This window comes from Leptopilina boulardi, unplaced genomic scaffold (assembly GCF_019393585.1).
Source record: "Leptopilina boulardi isolate dan_hultmark-lab unplaced genomic scaffold, ZJU_Lbou_2.1 LbouV2_399, whole genome shotgun sequence".
Taxonomy (NCBI): domain Eukaryota; kingdom Metazoa; phylum Arthropoda; class Insecta; order Hymenoptera; family Figitidae; genus Leptopilina; species Leptopilina boulardi.
Window position 1 is genome coordinate 521,669 of NW_026137972.1, and position 21,916 is coordinate 543,584.

The 21,916-nt window shown below is 27.4% G+C and overlaps 1 protein-coding gene across 4 annotated transcripts in view; it reads right to left on the reverse strand.

The window, feature by feature from the left end:
* Positions 1–21,916, reverse strand: part of LOC127289094 (diuretic hormone receptor-like) — an 86,021-nt gene that overhangs the window by 20,033 nt on the left and 44,072 nt on the right. The gene's annotated exons all lie outside the window — the stretch shown is intronic.

The window sequence follows — 21,916 nt, forward strand, 5'->3', positions numbered from 1 at the left end:
AATTATAATAATTAGGAACGTCTTTATATTAGGCCTTTATGGTAATTAATTAATTATAATACAAATATGATCCGTCATTTATAATATTGTTGATTAATTTTTACGAGGCCTTTAAAAGGAAAACGTGTTTAAAATTTTTTAAAAAAATTTATTATTTAAGGACAACATGTTTCGACTGCATATACTGTCCTGTTCAGGTCCAGTAGCTTTTTTCATAAAAATTAGTAATTGATAAAGACGAAGATAAATAAAAACATTTTTCTGTAATACGAATTATTAATTATTTAATTAATTTAATAGTTGAAAAATGATAAGTGCGTAAAAAGGGTTTACCATGATATATACGAGCAATGATTAGGAATTTGTAAAAAAAGATGGGAAATTTTGAAGTTAGGATGAGAAAGCATCGAATGGAAGAGTCAGGTGTGAATGAGTGACAAGAAGAGTGAAGGCGTCTGGCAAAGTAGAATTCTGAAATATAAGGGTAAAAAAAAGAATACAGATGATTGAGTAAAGCAAGTGCGGAGAAGTTCCAAAGTTTGAATAGGAGGAGGAGAGGATTGAAAGATAAGACGATGATTGCTGTGATATGAAAGTACAATTGTGAATTTGTCAGAGGCAAGTGAAATCGTGTTTTCGTAATTTTTAAATTTGTACTAGATAGTGTGAAGTTAATCATCAATTATTCGTTCATCAATGAATGAATATAAAACAATATAAAATATCAGAAACTGAATTTAGACAATTGTGCCTAAAAGCGGATAATTTCAATAATTTTCGTATCTGTTTATCGATGCTAACAAAAACGGAATGCCTACGGAAATTATTATTAAAATTCCGACGGACTCCAGTGATTTCTTTTGTGGAACCACTTCAAGTAGGAAACAAAGAAGAAGAATAAAAATGATACTAAAATAGTTGTAAACTAAAAAAGAAAGCCGGGTTGAGAAAAGAGGACTCAGGAAACTCGGAATTCATAGAGGAGAGTAGATTTTATGAAGAAAAAGACAAGGGAAGATTGCGATTAGATGAAGGAAGCAGTAGATTGGAAAGAGAGAAAGGAGGAATTAAAATATAATTGTCAAGGAAGGTTAAAAGGTTAAAAGAATGTTAAAAGAAGTAGAAATAGAAGAGTAAGAGGAACCAGCTGTGAGTGGTAAAACTAGGAAATGACGAAGAAAAGTGTAAAGTAATGAGGTTAAAGTAGCTGTTGAAAGATGGTTCGTAGACGATCGATGATGGTAAAACATAGAGGAAGAGAAAATTTTAAACTTTGTATTAAAAAGACCAATCTTACAAATTTCTAAATAAATAAAACCGAAAAAATAGTTACTGTTTGTTAAATAATTCCAACTATATAAAGTTATTAGTCCTGCTAATAATTGATTAAAAACACCTTTTTCCCATTTCAAACAAATTATTATTACAAAGAAATACTTTCAAACATTCATAGAAAATAATATTCGAATTAGTCAATACATTTCCTGATATAAGCCGAAAGACCTGAGGTAGATCTATCAGTGTCTTCAGCAAACATTACGTAAAAGATGTTCGAATTTTCCGCTCATTTATAATCTAACCCCAAGGATCGATTGGAAATGAATGACTGTTTGTTGAATTTATTGACCAGAATTTAACATAATTCACCTATAGTTCTTAATTTAATTTTATAATCATTAAATGTTATTTGGATATCATTTTTATTCTATGAATGGAAAACCTGTTGCCGCATATACAAAATTAGTCAAAACACCTGTTGCTTGATCCCAAATATCAACTTTGAAAATTAGTAGAAGTTCTATTTGGTGGAATTTGGTTTTGTTGTTAATGATATTCGAAGAGGTTAAAATATTTCAAAGGGAAGTATCAATTTTTATTTATCACATTGTCGTGTGATTCTGGCATTCAAAGATAAAATAATATTGTTAATTATCATTATTTATTTTATTTAGTATACACTATTGTGACACTCTGCTCCTAATATAAGGACGGTGATAAATGATTCTAACTTTCACACTGATATTCTAGAAATTAATTGATTCGAGGTAAATATCGTTTATCATTTTTACTTCCATTTACGATAATTTTGATATATATTTTGATGAGATGATATATGTGATTTTGACTTGTTCAATTATCGTCATGTTAAAGAATTGTGCCTCCATTATCCGTTCTTCTATCTCTATATAAATTTATGAAATTAAACATCCCCATTAGGTAATTTCGACCCATAAAATGTCCCCGTTAAATAATATGTGACCCCTTTACATAAACTTTGACACCAAAATATTGTAGTAAATAATTTTATAACTTTATTCTCTTTATTAGCTAACCCCTAAACTTTATTTGTTAAAATTTTATTTATGTCCTTATAATGTTAATGTAAATTAATTTGGTTGCTGTTAAGTTCGTTTTTTAAGTAATTTTAATTCCTGGAGTTCAACTCATTTTATGAGTATTTTGCCACTTGCAATATTGGATAATTTTTGTTGTTGTGTTCATTTATTTATAAATATTAAAGTTTTATTTTTGGTTTAGGAAACAGGTGCTGTGAATTTAGTATTATTTACTTTTTTTCAAATTATTGCACCAGATTTGTTGCGAAGAAAATTATTATTACTTATTGCAAAAAGAAATACTATGTAAAGGTTTGAAAATATTAAGTATTAATAGGATACAGACTTCTATCAAGAAATTATTTATTCCACTCTTCAGCTTTTGATGAGATAATTAAAAAAAATAATTTCGAGCTTGAATGTATTTTTAGTAAAATTGTAATTTATTTTATGGATACGAAAGGAAAGGAATCGGTATTATAGTAAATTGAGCGTGCGGTCCGAAGTTTCAGAAAGCACTTCCTTTTTCTTTTACTTCACTTCGCATCATTATACACGATCGTTCATCTACGCTCGACCAGATATCGCTAGAGGGATGTGAACATCGTTTTATTTTCTTTTCCGACATTTCTCATCAGGAATGCAAGATATCGATTAAAGTTACGCCCTGTTGGAATACCAATGCTTGAAGGATGGTTTTGAAAATGAACCAACTTATAAATAACATAAATGCCTCAAGTATGTATTAATTTATTCTCTTCACATGCAAAATGCAATTGATATTTATCATCGTGTGTGAGTTTCGAAATCCGTATGGTGCTAACAGCAGTAGTAACATTAATAAATGCAAACGTTTTTTTTCAATTGCAATATTGTACTAATTTTATTTCATGGGGAAAAATAAAAGTATTTCTGCAAACTTTTTTTCAATTATTCATCTGGCTATAGGATGTAAATGAAAAAAATTATGAGTTCACGAAATGAAGGGAAATGATATTCCTTCATCTCAAAAGAAAGTTTCTTTGACTCAAAGGGAATTTCTTTAAATCGTAGACAATTTTTTGAACGAATAAAATTTATTTATTATTAATAACAAGTTGAGAGCTATTTTACACATTTAAAGTTAATATTAAAAATATTTTAATGTTGATCATGGATTTAAATTTAACGTTTCTAAAAACTTTTCATTAAATAGTTTGTTTTATAATTATCCTGCAAAGGGATTTATTTATAAATATTTATGTCAAAGATTTATTTTGTCCGCATCGGTGATTCAGTGATACTTCCTGTTTCATTTACAGAGCAGAAGGCTCTGAGCTAAGAGTAGAGGAAAGAAAGAGAAATAAAATTTTAATAAATAAATAAATTATATTTATTGAACATACATTAAATCGTATTTTCCTAGAAATATTGACCTCTAGGTTTAGATCCCTTTTTAAATAATTGAGTTTAATTAAAAATTACATTTGATTTGTTAAATTCTGAATAAGAGAGAATTGGTGATTAGTCCTTGTAACCTGAAGATGAAAACATTCCACTGAAACAAGAATAAAATTTAAACACCAAAAAAAGAATTTAGGGAAATAGAAATGTTCATAAATATTTTAAATAGCTCTTACATTATTTGTTTATATTAAATTCTTACATACAATTTAAATCTTGAGGTAAGGCAGTCGGGTAACTCTCCCAAATAATGTTGAAGTTTTATGATTTTGTCTGGATAGTTGTCGGGTCCAGAGTTCGAATTGTCCAAGAAGGTGGAATAGTAATAGACAAGTTGTTCCTTCATCATAAAGTGTCTGAGAGTATGTATGACTGACAAAATTGACCAAGTTCAACGAGTATAGTTTCACGCACAGAGAATAACACTTGACGAACAACACATTTGATTAGAGATGCAGCAGATTCGGTGGCGAATTCAGAGCTGGATGTAGCGGCTTTGGTAACAAATATCTTAAATTTCGGTTTTGGGTTCTACAAGAAAACCAAGCTGGAGGATGGAGCAAGGAGAATTTCTACAATTGTGTCAATATTATCTAGTTTGAAATGCAGATAGAATATTTAATCCTCTGCTCAATTTAAATATGTATAAAATAGTTTTGAAATATTGTGTTTATACCTAATAAAGATTTATTTGAATAGCTCGGTAACTCAGAGCTCCATGGCTACCTGTCGCGCAGCGTTCGAATGATCTATTCAGTCCCACAGTACCGAGAATTTCCTCAAAGTTGACATTAGCTCGTAAAGTGAACTTTGGAGTATTTAGTATCGAAGCTCATGAAACTTTGAATATAGTTATTAAAATGTCCATACGTGAGGAAATAATTAATATGAAACTTGAACGAAAGTTACACGGCAATGTTCAGAGAGTATTGACATAAAATACTGAGGATATATTATCAGACAATATATATACTGCACGTATTATTCGTTAAGTTTAAATTTTTTATAACTGATGTTTAAATAATAATTGAATGATGTATTAAGTCATCAGCCTAAGAATTGTATGCCAAAAATGATTAAACATGGCAATGTAATTTTTTCTCAAGTTTCGTGTTAATTATTTCCTTATATGCTGACATTTTAATAACTACATAGAATTTCATGTAATTTAATACTACGAACTTTGGTGTGCGAGCTAATGTCAACTTTAAGGAAATTCCTCGTGTACTGTGTGCGGGCTTCTTGTCTATTGTTCCCGCGTCTTCCTGAAGGGATGCTGATTGTGGTGTATTCTAACAATAAGACTTTTTTTAATCTTGGAAATATATATATATTTATGTGAATTTTATACAATCCAGTGATAATTAGTTTAAATTGTAAATACATTGTTCCCTAATAATTAACTTGTGTAATGATTGATTATTAGTATCTTATTAATAAGAAAAGAGATTGTAAATTAACTATTCTCACAATATGATTTAAATTGTTAATTTATAATTTTGTACAATTATCGAAAAAAAAATTGAAATACAATTTCATCCAGCTAACAATATCATGAAGTGAAGAGTTTTTTTTAATAATTGCTTGTGGGCCGAAAGCTTCTTTAATTAAGTGCTTTAATTGGCCTGGCAATTTGTTAGGTTCAAACTTTGAAGATCATTGAAAATTAATTTTTTCTCGGTTATCTTAAAATTATATTTGCCGTTATTCAGAAAAGTTTTCACTGTTAGAAAACTTAAATATGCATTCACTTTATTGGTATATTAAAGTTTGAAGTATTGCTTATTATTATTATATATTTATTAAGTGAAAACACAATACTTTAGTGAACTGGATAACTTCACCAAGTAATTAAAATTCTTTCTTCAAGATTTTCAAGACTTTCTTCAGAAACAAAAAATTCTTGAAATAACCGCCATTTTGGTGTTCTTTAAAAACTGCATATTAAAATGTTCTTGAAATTCATTTATCAAAACTATTTGAATTAATTTAAAGTTTTTCTATTTTTAAATTTTCATCAATGTGAGAATTATATTTTTTCCAATTTATTTTATCATAATAAAAAAATCCATATTCTTGAATAGAAGAAAATATTTTAAACGTAGGATTAAATTTTGAGCTTCGTATATTTATTTAAAAGTTCAGTCATATATTGCTGCGTATATCAATCACTGTGGAAGAAAGAAATGGTGGTTCTGAGAAAGTGTAAAAGTGATGGAAATCGATTTGAAATGGGAAAGAGGTTAATTCCTTCCTCCACCCAACACATCTTTGCCTTCCATTTAAATGGCCAGCCAATCGCAAGTTCACCTCGGGAATTTAATTCTACAATTACATTGCTTCTTGAAATTTGTGTGCACAAATGAACGATTTTGTTCACTCGACCTCGTAAGGATAAAGCAATCAATCTAAGACACATTTGTTATAGTTCTTAACTATACCTTATATTGATGTTTCTTTAAATTTATGATATAGCAATTAAATATAAGAAATTTACCTTTAAAATGTTGGGAGTTCGATTATTTTTACCCATAAATTATAAATATTGTACGTCAAGGTCTTGTATATAGAAAGGGAGTAAAAAAATTGATTTACACCTTTTTTAAATACAAAACTAACTTCATTAAATTAACTACATTTGTTCGCTTACACTGTAAATCAATTAACGATTTTGCTCTATTTTCAATAAACTTATTTTCCTAGCTGAGAAATAATCTCAGATTAAAAGGTGTATTTTTAAATTGTTAATTAATTTTTATCAAAGGTATATCAAAAGTTCCAAAAATAATAAGAACTTCAGAAATAAATTTCTAAAGTTTCAAATAAAAATTTTATATACAATATACAACAATAATTGTAAAAAAGAACTTTTTCTTGATAAAAATAGAAGGATTTTAATCTTATTTGTTTTAATCCATTAACTATCCGCACACATCCTCCTGCAATGTATGATTCTAAAGGAATATAAATTTTTTAAATGGTTCAATTTTTTAAATTTATTTTCAAAGAATTCTTTTACTTTCAGCATAGGATATATTTCAGAAGTATTTCTTCCACGGTATCAGAAATAATTCGAAAAAATTTACCAACGATATAACGATGAGACAATGAAAATTCTTGTACCTCCTCTGTAAAAAATGTTGGATAGCATGATTGTTTGTGCATATAATACAAGAGAAATAGAAATATTGAATGAAATCCCAAATCATTTTTCCAGGAAATGCAGAAATCTATTTTGTTCACGTTCAATCTATTCAACAAGTACTTTCTGATAAGGTGACAAAATCACGAAGAAAAGTTCAATATCTGCCATGAATAATAAAAAATATGAAAACTTTAAAACGTCAAAGAATTAAACAATAAAGCTAGTATTTATAATACACATTGCAGAAGCTTTAATATATTTTTTGATTTTCAAAAATTTTTTATTAAAGAAGATCATATTAAAATAGATATTTCTAATTTGAGTTATTAACATCGTATATATATATATATATATATGCTAAAAATTATTTGAAATTGGTAAAAGAAATCAAATACCGAGAAAATGAAAATATATGAAACACATACCAATGTCAATAATATATATTTTTGTGGAAAAATGCCAAGAAAATTATTTAATCTTTTTTACTCGTATTTTTAAATTACTTGTCAGATAAGTGTAGGAAATTTATATTCTCCATGAACTAATTCAATATTTATTCAATTTGTAGTTTCAACTTATGCAATATATTAAAAAAAATTCCTTTTGTATTCTTCTAGAAAATGTACATTAAAATATTCATTGAATTTTAATGGAAAGCGAGCATGTTACTCCACTTTTTAATACAATATGGGTAACTTGCAATTTTTTTCTTTACTTTATGATAAGAAATAATTTTATAAAAGACGAATGTATTTGATATTTTAATCAATTTGATAATATTTTTTCAATCAATCTGCGTGAGGTTTAATAATTATTTTTGATAAGTTACAAGTTATCATAATGTCAACAAGTGAAAATTCGTCATCTATCTATGTACAATATTGTCATTTCTATACTAACATAACTCTGTGTTTCAGTAGTTTTTCAATTTATTTGCCCTAAGTAAACGTTGTTGCAATAAATGTTTGATTTCCAAACAGCAACCTTTAATTAAACTTTTTCAGTCGTCTGTTATGGCATGTGTTTATAAAAATGATAACGTATTGAAAAATTTTTGTCTCAACTAAAAATAAGTAAGGGAGAGTGACAAACAGTGGGACACTTTTTTTCAAAGACATATATATTAATATGTCAATTTTATATATTTTTGAACACTTTTTGGTATTACCATAAAGTTTTAATTCTTTTCTTTTCACAATGCACATATTCTATTAAGATTATATTGTGATTAAATAAAAAAAATTTAAAGTTTTTCAAACTTGATACATTTTTTTTGTTTTGAAGGTTTGTGTTTAACAGTGGGACACCTATTATTAAGAACCGAATAATTATTTCAATAATAATATTCTGCTTCATACTTTGTAAATATATATTTTTTGCATTAAATAACGTTAAAAAATGTTGCAAAACACTCATCATTTAATAATATTTTACATTTTTATAATACGATGTCAAGTTTCATATAAAAAATTGTTATTATTTTTTTCACGTTTACAGTACTGCTGATCATACGTCATAATTTGGTCATAACTCTGGTACGTCAAAAACAGTTTTTTTTCAATTTTCTTTGTAAATAATGAATCAATGTGGCTAAAATTTTTGGAGATAGTGTGTTGTCATAAACATGGTTTACATTTAAATTTTGGTCGAGTTTCTTCAAGTAGTTTCAAACCAATTCATAAATTCATCTTTAGATATAATTCTTTTAATGCCTTTATTCTCAAAGCAATTATAAAAAATATTAATTCTTCATGATTTAAAAATTATTTTACCCTAGATTGTGATATAGAATTTTTGCGTTGATAAATGATTTTGCAGAAGAAATTATAGCTTTGTAACGAGCATCAAGTATATGTATATAAAATTTTACCACAAAAACAAATTAAAACAGCTTTCAGTGCATCTCTAGCTACTTAAACTTTATAATATATGTAACTAGAACAATTATGCAATCTTAGAATCCACGACATAAAGTTGAGCAATTTAACAACATCTCTTGGGAAAGGGAAAATAAGTCAGCTTGTTCTACCATATGTATAATAGTTTAAAAAAAATTCCTCTACACGAAAGAAAATGCATTAGTATTTATTATTTTAATACCCATATTGACTAAAGTCAGTTTATGCAAGTAATAGCAATTTCTAAATAGAAGCATTAATTACTTTAGGATTCAAAGGTTCACAATTAGGAAAATCAATATAGGAAAATTGATGAAATAATTGGCCACTAAATGAACAAAAATTCTTTGGAATTTTTTTTTTGATATAATAGTTGAAAGAAAGAAATAGTACATTGATTTTTCAAAGAATTTTGCTACGAAATTATTTTTTTTCTATAAATAGAGGCTTATGAAAAAAAGAATCAGTAACGAAAATAAATCCAATTCAGATAGAAAATAGTATAGTACACTATATCGATAAAGATTTCTTTTATAATGACCCTGTGTGCCTGAAATAAAACAGGAAAACAAACGTTAAAATCACTGGAAAGATAAAATTGAACTTTATCCATTAAAAAAAACATAAATTGGAACAAAAAGTATTTTAGATTTGTAGAAACAAAATATAAAAAGTTTTTATATTTTGTTTTGAATTGCAACGCAATTTGTGTGTCAATCGAATAAGTAACTTCCATAAAATTAAAGTATAATTTTAAAAAGTTCTTTCATTATATTGTAAATTATTTTAATGAACCTCTTGTTATGTTTGAATGCCGGAATTATATATCGGACATTTCATTTTCATCCGTGTATATCCTCAGTAAAATATAAATATGTACTATATACAAAGTACTTTTAAAATCGGTTATTTTATATTAAATTAAAATCAAATATTGGACTTCGAAAGAGAATCCTATAAGCTTTATGTTTCGAATAAATTGTTTAAAAAGTAATTAAAATTAAATACAACATTTTATTGCAAGTTTAAAAAATTTGAGATTATATGCCAGGGATGGTGAAAAATATTGTTATTATGTATATAAACTAATACCATGTCAAATAGTACGAATGTTTTTGTTTTATGCACTGAAAGAAATTTCATAGGAAAAAATAACAAAATGCGTATTACATTTTAATATATTCTTTTAGAATTTAGGGAAAAGTGTACTTTTTATTAAAATTCAATATACTTTATATTAAAGTTCCAGCTTAAAATCTTTTTTCAAATATTAATAATTATTGTAGAAAGAACGTAAAAAGATTACCAATATTTGAAAATATTATATTAAATTCTCATAGAGTTGTTGCATTATATGGAATGTAGCGTTCTAATATTTGTAAAACTTTATACGAAAAATTCAGAATGTCGGAAGAAAAGGGAAAAAAAGTGGAAACTCGGACGTTTCCGTTAATTCTCGGGAGGAAGAGGAGTGAGACTAGGAACAACACATTCACACTTACGATACAGGTTAACACACATACTAATGAACACGCACGTTCATTTCGCTTATACATAGACATTACACGATCGCAACGAAACCTACACTTACAATTCTATACGCATAACGATAAATTTCGCTGGGGGTCGGCATATATCGTTTTCTTATATACTAACTACTGAATATTTTTACCACTTGCGAGAAAGAAGTTTACTTATAATAACTTAATAATAAAAAATAGTTTACTAGTGCCAATGGTGTAATTTTATAGAGGTTACGCTGGGTTCATTTTTATTATTAATTGTTTATATAGATTTTTCTTTTTTTTCAGATTAAAAATTATGATTGTTATAAAAATTTTTATTGCAAATAAAAATCAAATAATTGTAAAGATGACATCAAAAAATAATAATTAATAAAAATAATAATAAATTTAATAATTATAAATGTTTTCTGTGGCACTATAAACATTTGAAACATGTGTGTTGACAGTTGATAGGTACGTTCTGCTGGTTAACAACACTTTCGAAAATCGGATCAAGTCGTAGAAGTTCGAGTAGGACACGAAGCCGCAAACAGACAGAACTTCGGTTAAATTCGTAGTCTCTCGGGAAAATCCGTGACTTTTAATATAAAGTTTTACAAAATGTGAAATAAGTATACGGATATATGTTATTTTTCTTACTATTTTGTGAAATTATTTATTATAATATTTCGTATTCTGTGAATTCATAAAGAAAATACTAATTTTTAAAATAAATATACTAATTCTTATTTCTTAAAATAATAGTTACTCTTAAATTCATTATATATTTTCATAAAAACTGTAATAGTAATCAGTATAGGTGCACTTTTTCCCTAAATTGTAACATTTATATTAAACTCTAATATGAGTTTAATACTTAGTAGTATGAATTTTCTTTCAGTGTATGTATGTATGTATTATGTTTTTTATTAATTAATTAATATTCCAAAAACGCAATTTTTTAATTTCCTGCATTAACTGTAAGCATAAGTAAAATAATTTTTGCAAATTATTTTAATTTGAAAAAAAAAATAAAAACTTATTTCTTACAAATACAAAATCAAATTTTTTTAAATTTATTACATCATTGTAATTTTTCGCCAATTAAAAAAATTTACTAATCTGAAATAGGAGAGAATTCGCTCTTTTTAATTAATAATAAAGCTTTCAGAGTACAGGAACAGGTGCAGGTTGATGAGAAAGTGCAAAAATTAAGAGGGTGTCGCTAAGTGCAAAGTAAATTCGCTTTCATATAATGGCGGAGGGAGTTAACTCATTTACTCTCGCTTGTACATGGTGAAATCGAGACTCTTCTGTGGTGATTAAATGACATTAATAGGAGATATCACGAATTCATAAATTTTTAATACTTATATTATTTTAAAAAACCTTTGGCTAGTTTAAGTATAAAATTTTTTGTATTCATGTTATGAACATTTTGCTTCCTCTTAAAATATTCGTTTATTTTAATTTTTTTACGAACTTCTATATTATTTGAAAGATTTTTTTTTATTTCTAGTGGGGCATAAAAGATTCATAACGCGTTTTTTAAAGTGACTATAATTTGCCAGAGATTTTTTTTATAAACATCGTTAAAGTTCTACAGTTTTCCAAAAGTTTTAATAATTTTAATAATAATAATATCAATAAATTAATAAACGACAATAATAACAATAATAAAAATAATAAATGATAATAATAATAATTTTCGTATTAAATTAATTTTCCTATATAAACTTTGTCTTGTGAATTATATAGTCTATTTGGGAAATTTTGCCCCATATGGATATTCTTATAAAATGACATTTTATTATTAAAGAAACGCATTCGATATACGCATTAACCCCATTTTGTGCTAAAGACCGTAAAGATATACAATATAAAGGAAATAAGCCATATGTGATATAGACTTTTTGATGTCATATCGTAAAAGATTCCAATATAAATTGATTTGCGGTGAAACATAATTAATTATACTTAAAGAAATTCAATAAAAGTTAAGAAATAAAAATTATATGTTTTAATAATTAATTAATTTCAAAATAATTATTTCATCAGTCTATTGAAAATATAAAAAAAAGTAGAAAAAATTTCAAATATGCAAAAAAATTTAATATTTTTTTTGAAAATTAACTAATTTAATTTTTTACTGATTTGTTGATAAAAAATTCGTTCTTTATTCGGAAGTCGAAAAAATTTCTTGAAAATAAATTACAGTGTGAACTGCGCTTTAAAAAGTATTAAATTTTCAAGAATCATTTGAACAAAAGTCAAAGGCTATCGTATCAAATTTGTTTTCAACTGAATGGAAAAATGCTGTAGGAGATGAAATAGATACGGTATTTGGTCTTTGTAAACTTTCACGTCTAACGTAGTTTTTTACAGTGTCGCCAATTTCATCGCAAGAATTTTTTACATGATTCTCAGCATAAAGAAAATGCCATTCGGCTTCTATATCAAAGTCTTGAAAATGACACAACAGCATTACAATTTATAAAATTATTTTTATGCTTTATATTGGGATGCAATTGAAGTCAAGTTTCGAAAAATTAAAGCTTTGTGCTGTGAAGAAATTAGTTTTATAGATTGGCACAAAAATCACCCCTCTTTTTTTTGACAAATTGTGAAATATCATCGTTGATGTCAACATTATTAATTTTTTATTAATTATTATAAATTTACTATTAAATTAAATTAAAGAAAGAAAGTGCGGTAAGGATGTGTAGAGAATGTGTTTGGGTGAATGGGATAAGATGCGGTTTGTAATAGAGGATACTGAAGTGGTTGTTAGAGGAAGAATGAATTCGTGTGTGAAGTTCTACCAGACCACCCATATATGGGTGGTTCTGTAGATTGTGAGATGGGGAGAATGACCCAAATTCAGAGATTTTTCTTTCTATGATTGAGTAGTTTTGAAAGTGCTTCCCTCAACCCAAGTATGATTTGATAACTTTCAATTGAAGAAGTTATCGAAGAAAACTATTTTTTGCATATAATTATTTTATAAACTGAAATTCTAAATTACAAAAAATTAACAGAATTTCACAGAACGCCTTGAGCTTGTAGTCTATATTACAATAAGAGCAAACATGAGACTAAACAATATTCATTACCACAATTAGATCCTTGAGCCGACTATGGATTAAGTAACATTCACGCGTCTTATTGTATTATTATATAATTAATGAGAAATCTTGTCTAACGAATAAGTAAACATTAATCAATACTTTAGCTCTTATAGATTAAGAACTGATGGTATCTACATCAAAACAAGATCATTAAATCGATGAAATCCATAAAAAAGCTTCGACTAAGTGTCCCTTTGAGGTTCAGTTATAATCATGTTAGTATCTCCTCTCCTGCTATTACGAGGCAGTCCGGGTTCAATTTAGATCTAGCTGTTAAACGAAAAGCATTGATGACGTTTTTAGGCATGGTCAGCTGCACACAGAAGTTCATGTAATAGCTATTCACGGAAATGGACCTTTTATTTTTATCCAATATATATTATCCCGACTGCTGATCAAACACCCAATTGCAAACGTTTGAACCCTAGATAATCACACTTCGGTAGAATTACATACAGTAATCACATGTGGTGTTTAAGATACTAAAAGTTATTTTTTGATTTAATTATATGCAGCAACCTTCACGCGAGATTTTAATTTTAATAAATAAAACTTTAAACTTTAGAACAATAATTAAATTAATATCTAGATATCACCGAACCTGAATTTTAATCCTGCGAACCACGTGCTGTTTAATTTAAGTTTATTGATATACTAAGCGATTGTTCCTTATTTCCGTCGATCTGCTAAAGTCTTAACGAGATGCTCTTAATAATGTTAACGTGCCAGCATCGTTTGTGCGATTAATTATGTAACGCGTTCTGTCGTATAACTAGGTAAGTGTTTTTAATTATTTATTCAAATTATTTTTTATTTCTGACGTACATTACAATCGTTTTATTAAAATTGGTCTACATGCCTGATGATGACATTGAAACATTGCATTTTATAAATTAACAATAATAAAGAATGATAACAAAGTTTTTTGTTAGTTTTAATGCCTTTGAAGAATCGATAATTCAATCTGTCTGTCCTCACTGCTGAATCAAAGACTTCAATTAATTTATATGCGGTTTATTTTTTAAGGTCTAAATTTATTGTATTGCATTTGACAGCTCTCAAATTAGCACGAAACAATAATAATTAATTCTGTCGGCCCATGCACCTTGTTATATGGAAATTTTACACTCAATTAATTGTTATGCGGTTCTCCTAGATATTTTTTGTGGAAGTGTGACTTTGAAAATTATATTATTTAATTACTCCTTAATTGTTAATAATTGAAATCCTTTATTGATTGATGGATTCATTTAAGAGCGATACGTTCGGTTAATTTAATTTAACAATAATTTTAGTTTCGATGTTGGGGAATATTTACACCCATGAGTTTTAACTCATCAAATCTGTGATTGATTGGTCAGTGAGTTTGTTTCGGTGTTTCTAAATTAGCAGCAAAACCTCTAGAGAACAACTGGTCGGTTGGAACTGTTGCCGCTGGCATACATTCAAAATTAAACAGAACAAAATTTCCTTATCTCTAACAATTTTTTTAAAATGTTTGTATTTGGAGTGTAAAATTAAAATAAAACCATATGACTTTTATTACTGTTCTTAAACAAATTGTCTACTGCTGCTCTTAGAGCTTCTAAAATATCATCTTCAATTACAGTTCCCGTCCTTATTCTTTGTACAAATTTTTCTTTACTTCTTCCGGCTTATATAATAATAAATTGTATCCAACAATTACTAAAGGCATGTGGCATATTTATCTTCACTAGGAACATTAGACATAAGGCTTTAAAATATTACAAATTTTTTGCTGCCACATGTAAAAAATAGCCAATTTTTAAGATCAAGTAAATGTTTTTATAAAGAAATGTTGCTTTAAAACAACAAGATTAAAAAATCTTTCATTTCAAATTATTCTCTTTGCAACATATCAAATATTGAATTTCACCTCATGGAGAAATCGATATTTAATTATGAAAATTTACCTCTACATATATTTCACAGCAAGTTAACAATTTCTTTACTCTAAAATTTTTAAGAAGTGAAATAAGCTTCTTAATTACGAAAGAGGATAAGAGGTTTTTTCCTCGGTTTTTTCCTTTTACTTGCAAAAAAGTTCTCTTCAGTTACTTTCGTTCTTTTTAAGCAACGTCACCGTTTTCAGCATGACTATATTCAATACCATTATCCTATGAGAGATGTTTTACAATTTAATATGCGGCTCTACATTCTTTTTTCAATTTTATTTCCTTTTTTATAATTTTTCATTATTGCTATTATTTTTTTTATCATTATTATAATTAATATTCTTGTCATTTTCAGAAATGATATCTATCTTTAAAACATTTACGCACTGCTGCAGAGTGCTTCTAAAATATAAACATAACAAGATACTTCACGTTGAACTTCACAATTAAATTTTCTCATTATGTGCGATATTTCTTCAGCGAATCTCGCATTTACTGAAGCATTATTCATTCGACGGAACAAAATCAATAACAAAGGATTGCAGAATCCAATCGTCGTCAATAAAATGTTCAGTTATTCCATAATAATTTCTATGCGCAATTGATTTCCATCCATCCAGATTATATGCAATTTTAAACGAATTATTTTGCAAAATTCTCATCAAAATTTTGCTAATTGAATTAGGAATTCTTCTTTAAATGAAAAAAATTGTTTCATAATTAAGAGATTTTTTTTTAAGTTTTTAAATTTTTTTCATTTTTTAAATAGATTCACCTTTAACGAAGTGAATATATATTTAAAAAAAGGAAATGTAAAAAATGTAAACTATTTATTTTAAATCACAACATTTTTTAAAAATTATATCTACTAATATTATAATAAATATATAAACATTTGTATTAATTCAATTTATGTTTCTATACATTTGGATATGTCTCTCGAAACTCGTTCGGATGATAATCTCGGAAACGACACGACGCTTCAGGGGCTCAATTATTACAGTGTTTTATTATTATTATTATTATTATTATTATTATTATTATTATTATTGTTTACTAAATTTCAAAAGTCAAAATCAAACATTTTAAAAATTTGAAATTCATAAATATTTACAAAAAAATGTTATAGATAATTCAGAAACCTAAATTAAATTATTTTTATAATAATTATTATTGATGTTTATTTAAATTCACCAGTTTAAATAGAAAATACACCTGAAAATTTATAAGGTGCATTAGCCAAAAATTAATAATTCTTGAAGGAAGATAAAAAATATTATTAAATAAATAATTAATTAATTAATTAAATTAAAATTATGTAAGTATCTGCAGATTTTAGTTATAATTAATATAAACGGCATAAAAATAACAAAACTTAAGGTGTATGTAAAGTAATAAATAATTAGTAAATTAGTTAATTATTTAACGCTTGAGGGACATGAAACCTAGTTGTATAACGCTTACAACAGTCACTAACGATAACAACTATACACTATACGCCCTTAGATCGAATCTCGTGTGTTAATTACTTTAGAAATTATTTTATGATCGTTCTACAAGTAAATTAAATATGATTTAAAAATTGCGCTCAACTCCAAATATTTAAAAAAAGGGGTATTATTTTTAAATTGACCCAAATTAATATTAACAATATCCTAATTTTCCTTTTTTACTGGGCTTAATGTAAGTTTATGATTGATAGAATTATGAATCATTAAAGGATTTTGATGAAGAAAAAATAAAATGTTCTTTTTTAGCTATAAATGTATGTCCGTCAGTAATTTAACTGACCTCAATTATCATTCTGTTTGTATTAATTATTTATTTAGAATCCTAATTCCACTTTGAAATGAAGGACACCATCTATATTTATAATTAATACGATACTACTGAGATTTCTTAAGCGCTACATTTTCCAATTCTCAGTGGTTGACATTTACAACAGTTGAAATCTTAATGACATGACTTCCATCTCATGATAACAAAGTAAATATTATATATAGCTACTACAATTTTCAATAAAAGTTTAGTAAACTTTTCATGCAGAAAAACATTCTTGCGATAAAGCTACTTAAAACTTTCCAAGTTAATATTTTTAATCCATTGTGGAATAAACAGACGTCCTGGTACTTATACTTTATAATTTTGAGGATAACGTTGTTATGTCAAATGCTTTAAATTTCTTGTAACCTTTATATTGTTTATAATTATATTTTACTGTCTACAATTTTCAAGTTTGTCTTAAATTGTAATTTTGAAGTAATTTACGCCGTGGTCGTTAAAAATCCTCGTGTTTCATAAAAACCCAACATTTTTAAAATAATAATTTTTTTAAAATTATTTTAAATCTTGATATGACATTTTTATTTTTCTATTGATCTGAGTTTTCTACTTAAGTACTGTGACAAACTTTTCAAACATTCTATTTTTTCATCTCCAGTGTGCAACCTGCCGAACGAGAAAAATGTTTTCATCTATAAGCATTATTTTCCTTTTTCTAAAAAAAAAGTTTGTAGTCTGAATGTTCAAAATCTGTAAACAAAAGGTAACAGTCTGAAATTTCTATTGAAAACACTGCAGCTGCACGCGAAGAGATAAAAATTTAGTGTTTTGTGTGCCATCAAATATTGAAAATTGACGCGATGAAAGTGCATCGGTAAACGAAGGGTTTATCGTTATAGATACGTTAAATTTGTCACTGAATTCTTGTGCATACTTCGATTAAAAAAAAAGGAAAAATAATGTTGAGTGTACCTTTGCCTTTAACGTAAGGTACTGAAATTATACTTTTTACAAATATATAACATTGATATTCTACATGTACACATATTGGGTTATTAACCTGACCCCCACAGCACCGAAACTTTCCTAAAAATTTCCTAAAGATTTATTTGAAATGTTCGGAATATTTAATTGCAATGTTTAGTGAAAATTGTGTAAAGATTTAAATGTCCCGATTAAATAAATGTTTAGTGTGAAACTTTCCTGAACATTTAAATCTTTACACAATTTTCACTAAACATTGCAATTAAATATTCCGAACATTTCTAATAAATCTTTAGGAAAGTTTCGGTGCTGTGGGGGGATAGAAAAGTGAGTTTCTTTTTAATTTTTATCCATATTTAATTACTAATCAATCTGTAATAAAAATTCTAATAACAGTAGGACGTATGATATGTTCTAAATGATCAAATTATTTTACATTGATATTCAAACTTTTTCTACTCTATAAACTTATAATATAGGGGACATAGGGGCAAAACGGGATAGTTGACGTTATTCATACATTAATGAACCAATAACACTGCAAAAAGAAGTATCTTATTTTAAGATGTTTTGGTAGCGTTTTCAAGACATTAAGACATCTTAAACAACTGAATGTCTTAAAAACGCTACCAAAACATCTTAAAATAAGATACTTCTTTTTGCAGTGAATGGTCGTATCGCATATAATGTGGAACCAATATGACAGTTTTCAGGTGGTAAAAACATTGAACGATTATACCAAGTTTTTTCTTTTTACCACGTTGTTTCATGAAAAAAACTGTGTTTGGTGATTTTCTTCTAACTTATCCATTTTGTTCAGAACGTGTTTATTTTGTAAATAACAGCATTTTTTATAACATTTTTTGTTTTTCATAAGTGTCACTGACTACTCTAGCAGGTAAACATTTGTTTAATTGTTTGTTGAATCATACTTTTTATTGGTTAACTTTTTAGTGCCATTTCGCATGAGGGGGCAAAATGAGATATGGATTTTTACTTTATCATATAATTAAAAACACATTGTTGTAAGTACAAGAGTTAATTAGTTTTGTATAAATGTTTCATTTTTCTTGTAGAAGAGTAAAAAAATTATAAAATAAAGACAAGTAGAGAAAATTGGTCAGAAGAGAGCATGAAAAATGCGGTGGGCGAAAAATGGGTTTCAACTTAGCAGCAAAAATATTTTCTGTCCCTCAAATCATTTTAGAAAAAAAGGTGAAGATGCAACCTCCACTTTTGAAGATTGCAAGCAATAATAGGTTGATTTTTTTGTAAACCCCAGCTTGCTTATTAAGATATCCCGTTTTGCCCCTACGTCCCCTACTCTAATATAATCCTCAATTTAACTTAGTTAATTGTTTCTGCCTATGGATGTCCGTTATCAAAAATCTTGTAAATTCTTGGTAGATCTTGTCGTGGTGGCGGGGCTTTTTACTAACGGACATAAAAAACCAAGATGTAAGGTAAGGCAGTGACAACAGTGCAACAGTATTGGACACCTTGGGTACTGCAGCATCCAATACCACAAGGAGGATAGACCATAGGGGCACCAAGTTTCTTAAGGTTCTCCAGTTTAGCTTGGAAAGACTTAGAAGTAGAAGAAGAAAAAGAAGAACACGAGAAGTGTTTGGCAGGAGGAAGCTGGTAAAGTTTTTCGAAATTCTAGAAAAATGTCAACATGATTATTAAGGACGGACTTAAGACTCTTCAGGATCTTGTCAGTGAAGCGAAGAAAAAGCACGCCCTAGCTGATAATGGAGATAGCAACCTTGGTGGCGCTATAGGCTCTGACAAGAAAGGGAGATCTCCTGATAAAAATCGAAGGAGACACCAATAAGGAGGCATTCATCGTGGAGGTCGCCTTACCCAGGAAGAAGAGGTCCAACAGGAGTTGACGGAAGTGCTCCAGAAGCCAGGAAGCAGGAAAGTGACGGTTGTAGGACGAAAACGACGAGGAATGAAGCTCGCGGTTGTATAATTACCAACCCAGAGGAAGCCGACAGGCTGGAGAAATTAGGACGCAAAAGGATTGGCTTTTTATGTTATAAACATTTGGTGAATTATTTAATTAACATATGCAATTCATTGACACAAGTTATCCATAAATAGTTTCAGTTTTTAAAGGGTCATGGTCTCGATATTAAATAATTAAGAGAATAACGATAAGACTTATTAAATATTGATCATTTTAAATTCCACTCCAGGGTATAATAAGTTATTTGGAAATCTCTAGACAGAAAACGCAATCTTGAATTCCAATAGCATTTCAAAATTAATCCAATAAGTTTTCAGGTTCGACCAAGTACATTTTTAAACGTATATTACTTAATTCTCGACAATATATATTCTTGATATATATCTTGATAATGGATTTATTCTCAAAAACGATATCAAAGGGATATCGACTTTTAAAGTAAACTTCTTCTTAAAATAAAATTATACGTATATACTATAAGGTATATAGTCTATTTGAAACAGAGGGTAGTGAATTTAAATAATTTAAATTGTGCTTATCTAAAGTGTGACCTTTTAGAAATTACAGTACATATATATATATGACGTAATTTTCTGTGTCGTATATTTGAAATTAAAAACAAAAGTATCAAATATTGTTTTACATTCAGAATTAGAACATATATTCATGCTCATTAAATTGTGAAATATCTATTACCTATTCATGCACAAAACGTATATGTCATACACTGTTCTTGTACACTACCGGACAGAATAACATCTAGGTCAAGTATTTTGGATAAACAGAGTACTCATGAATAATTTTTTATTTGTTATCTAATTGACGAATTAAAACAAAAAATATATATTTCCCGTTATAATTAACAAATCTAAGTCTGACGTAATGTCTCACCCAGTCACCCTTGATAAAATATTTCAAACTCGATCCCCTCCTTTCATTTCATAATCATGTTTATTATTTTTAATTCCTACATTGTTATACAACAGATGTTTCATTTAAATTTCCTAAAAATAACATTTCTGACAAATCACAATAAATAATTATCTACATATGAATTTAGGTCAAATGAAAATTCATTTGACCTAAAATTAATTAATTACTATTATAAAATTCCACTACTTTTCTATCTATGAATTTATTTAAAATAATATTATTTACTTTTTTATTTTTTTATAAAACCAGATGATAAATAGCGTCTGCTATAAAAATGACTCTCGATAGAATGTATAATCCATTATAATCGAATGACTCATCGTAAAATTTTGAAAGGAAGTTGAAGGGTAATTTTTAATTTTGTTGGAACGTAACTGAAATGTAAAAATGTATAATATAATGATTTCTTTTGAAATTTAGCAAAACCTTGTATAAGCATGTTATGATGCAATTACACGTAAGTAATTTTTCTCTCTAAAGGGTAAACGAAAGATTTTTTCTCCCCTTTGCGTGAGATACAGATTGTAAGAAAATACGCTCTTTGAGAAGTGTTTACTCTATTCAGCTTCTTCTCATTCTGTAATAAAGAGGGAAGAGAAACGATAGACAAGCATTTCACGTGAAGGGAAATGGAGATGTTTATACTTACTTTCGAGAGGTTGCAATACAAACCACCGCCACCCATCCCAACCATTTTTACCCTTAACCTTCACTTTTAGTCTTTTAGATAATAATAACAACATCTGTGCTTAATAGCTATTTCCTGAAAGCTAGTTCAGAGAAAACTCAAATGCTTTTAGATGTTATTAGAATTGACAACAGTTTTGTTCCTTCTTCAAATAACTTCCGTTTTTCATGCTTTTTCAAACTT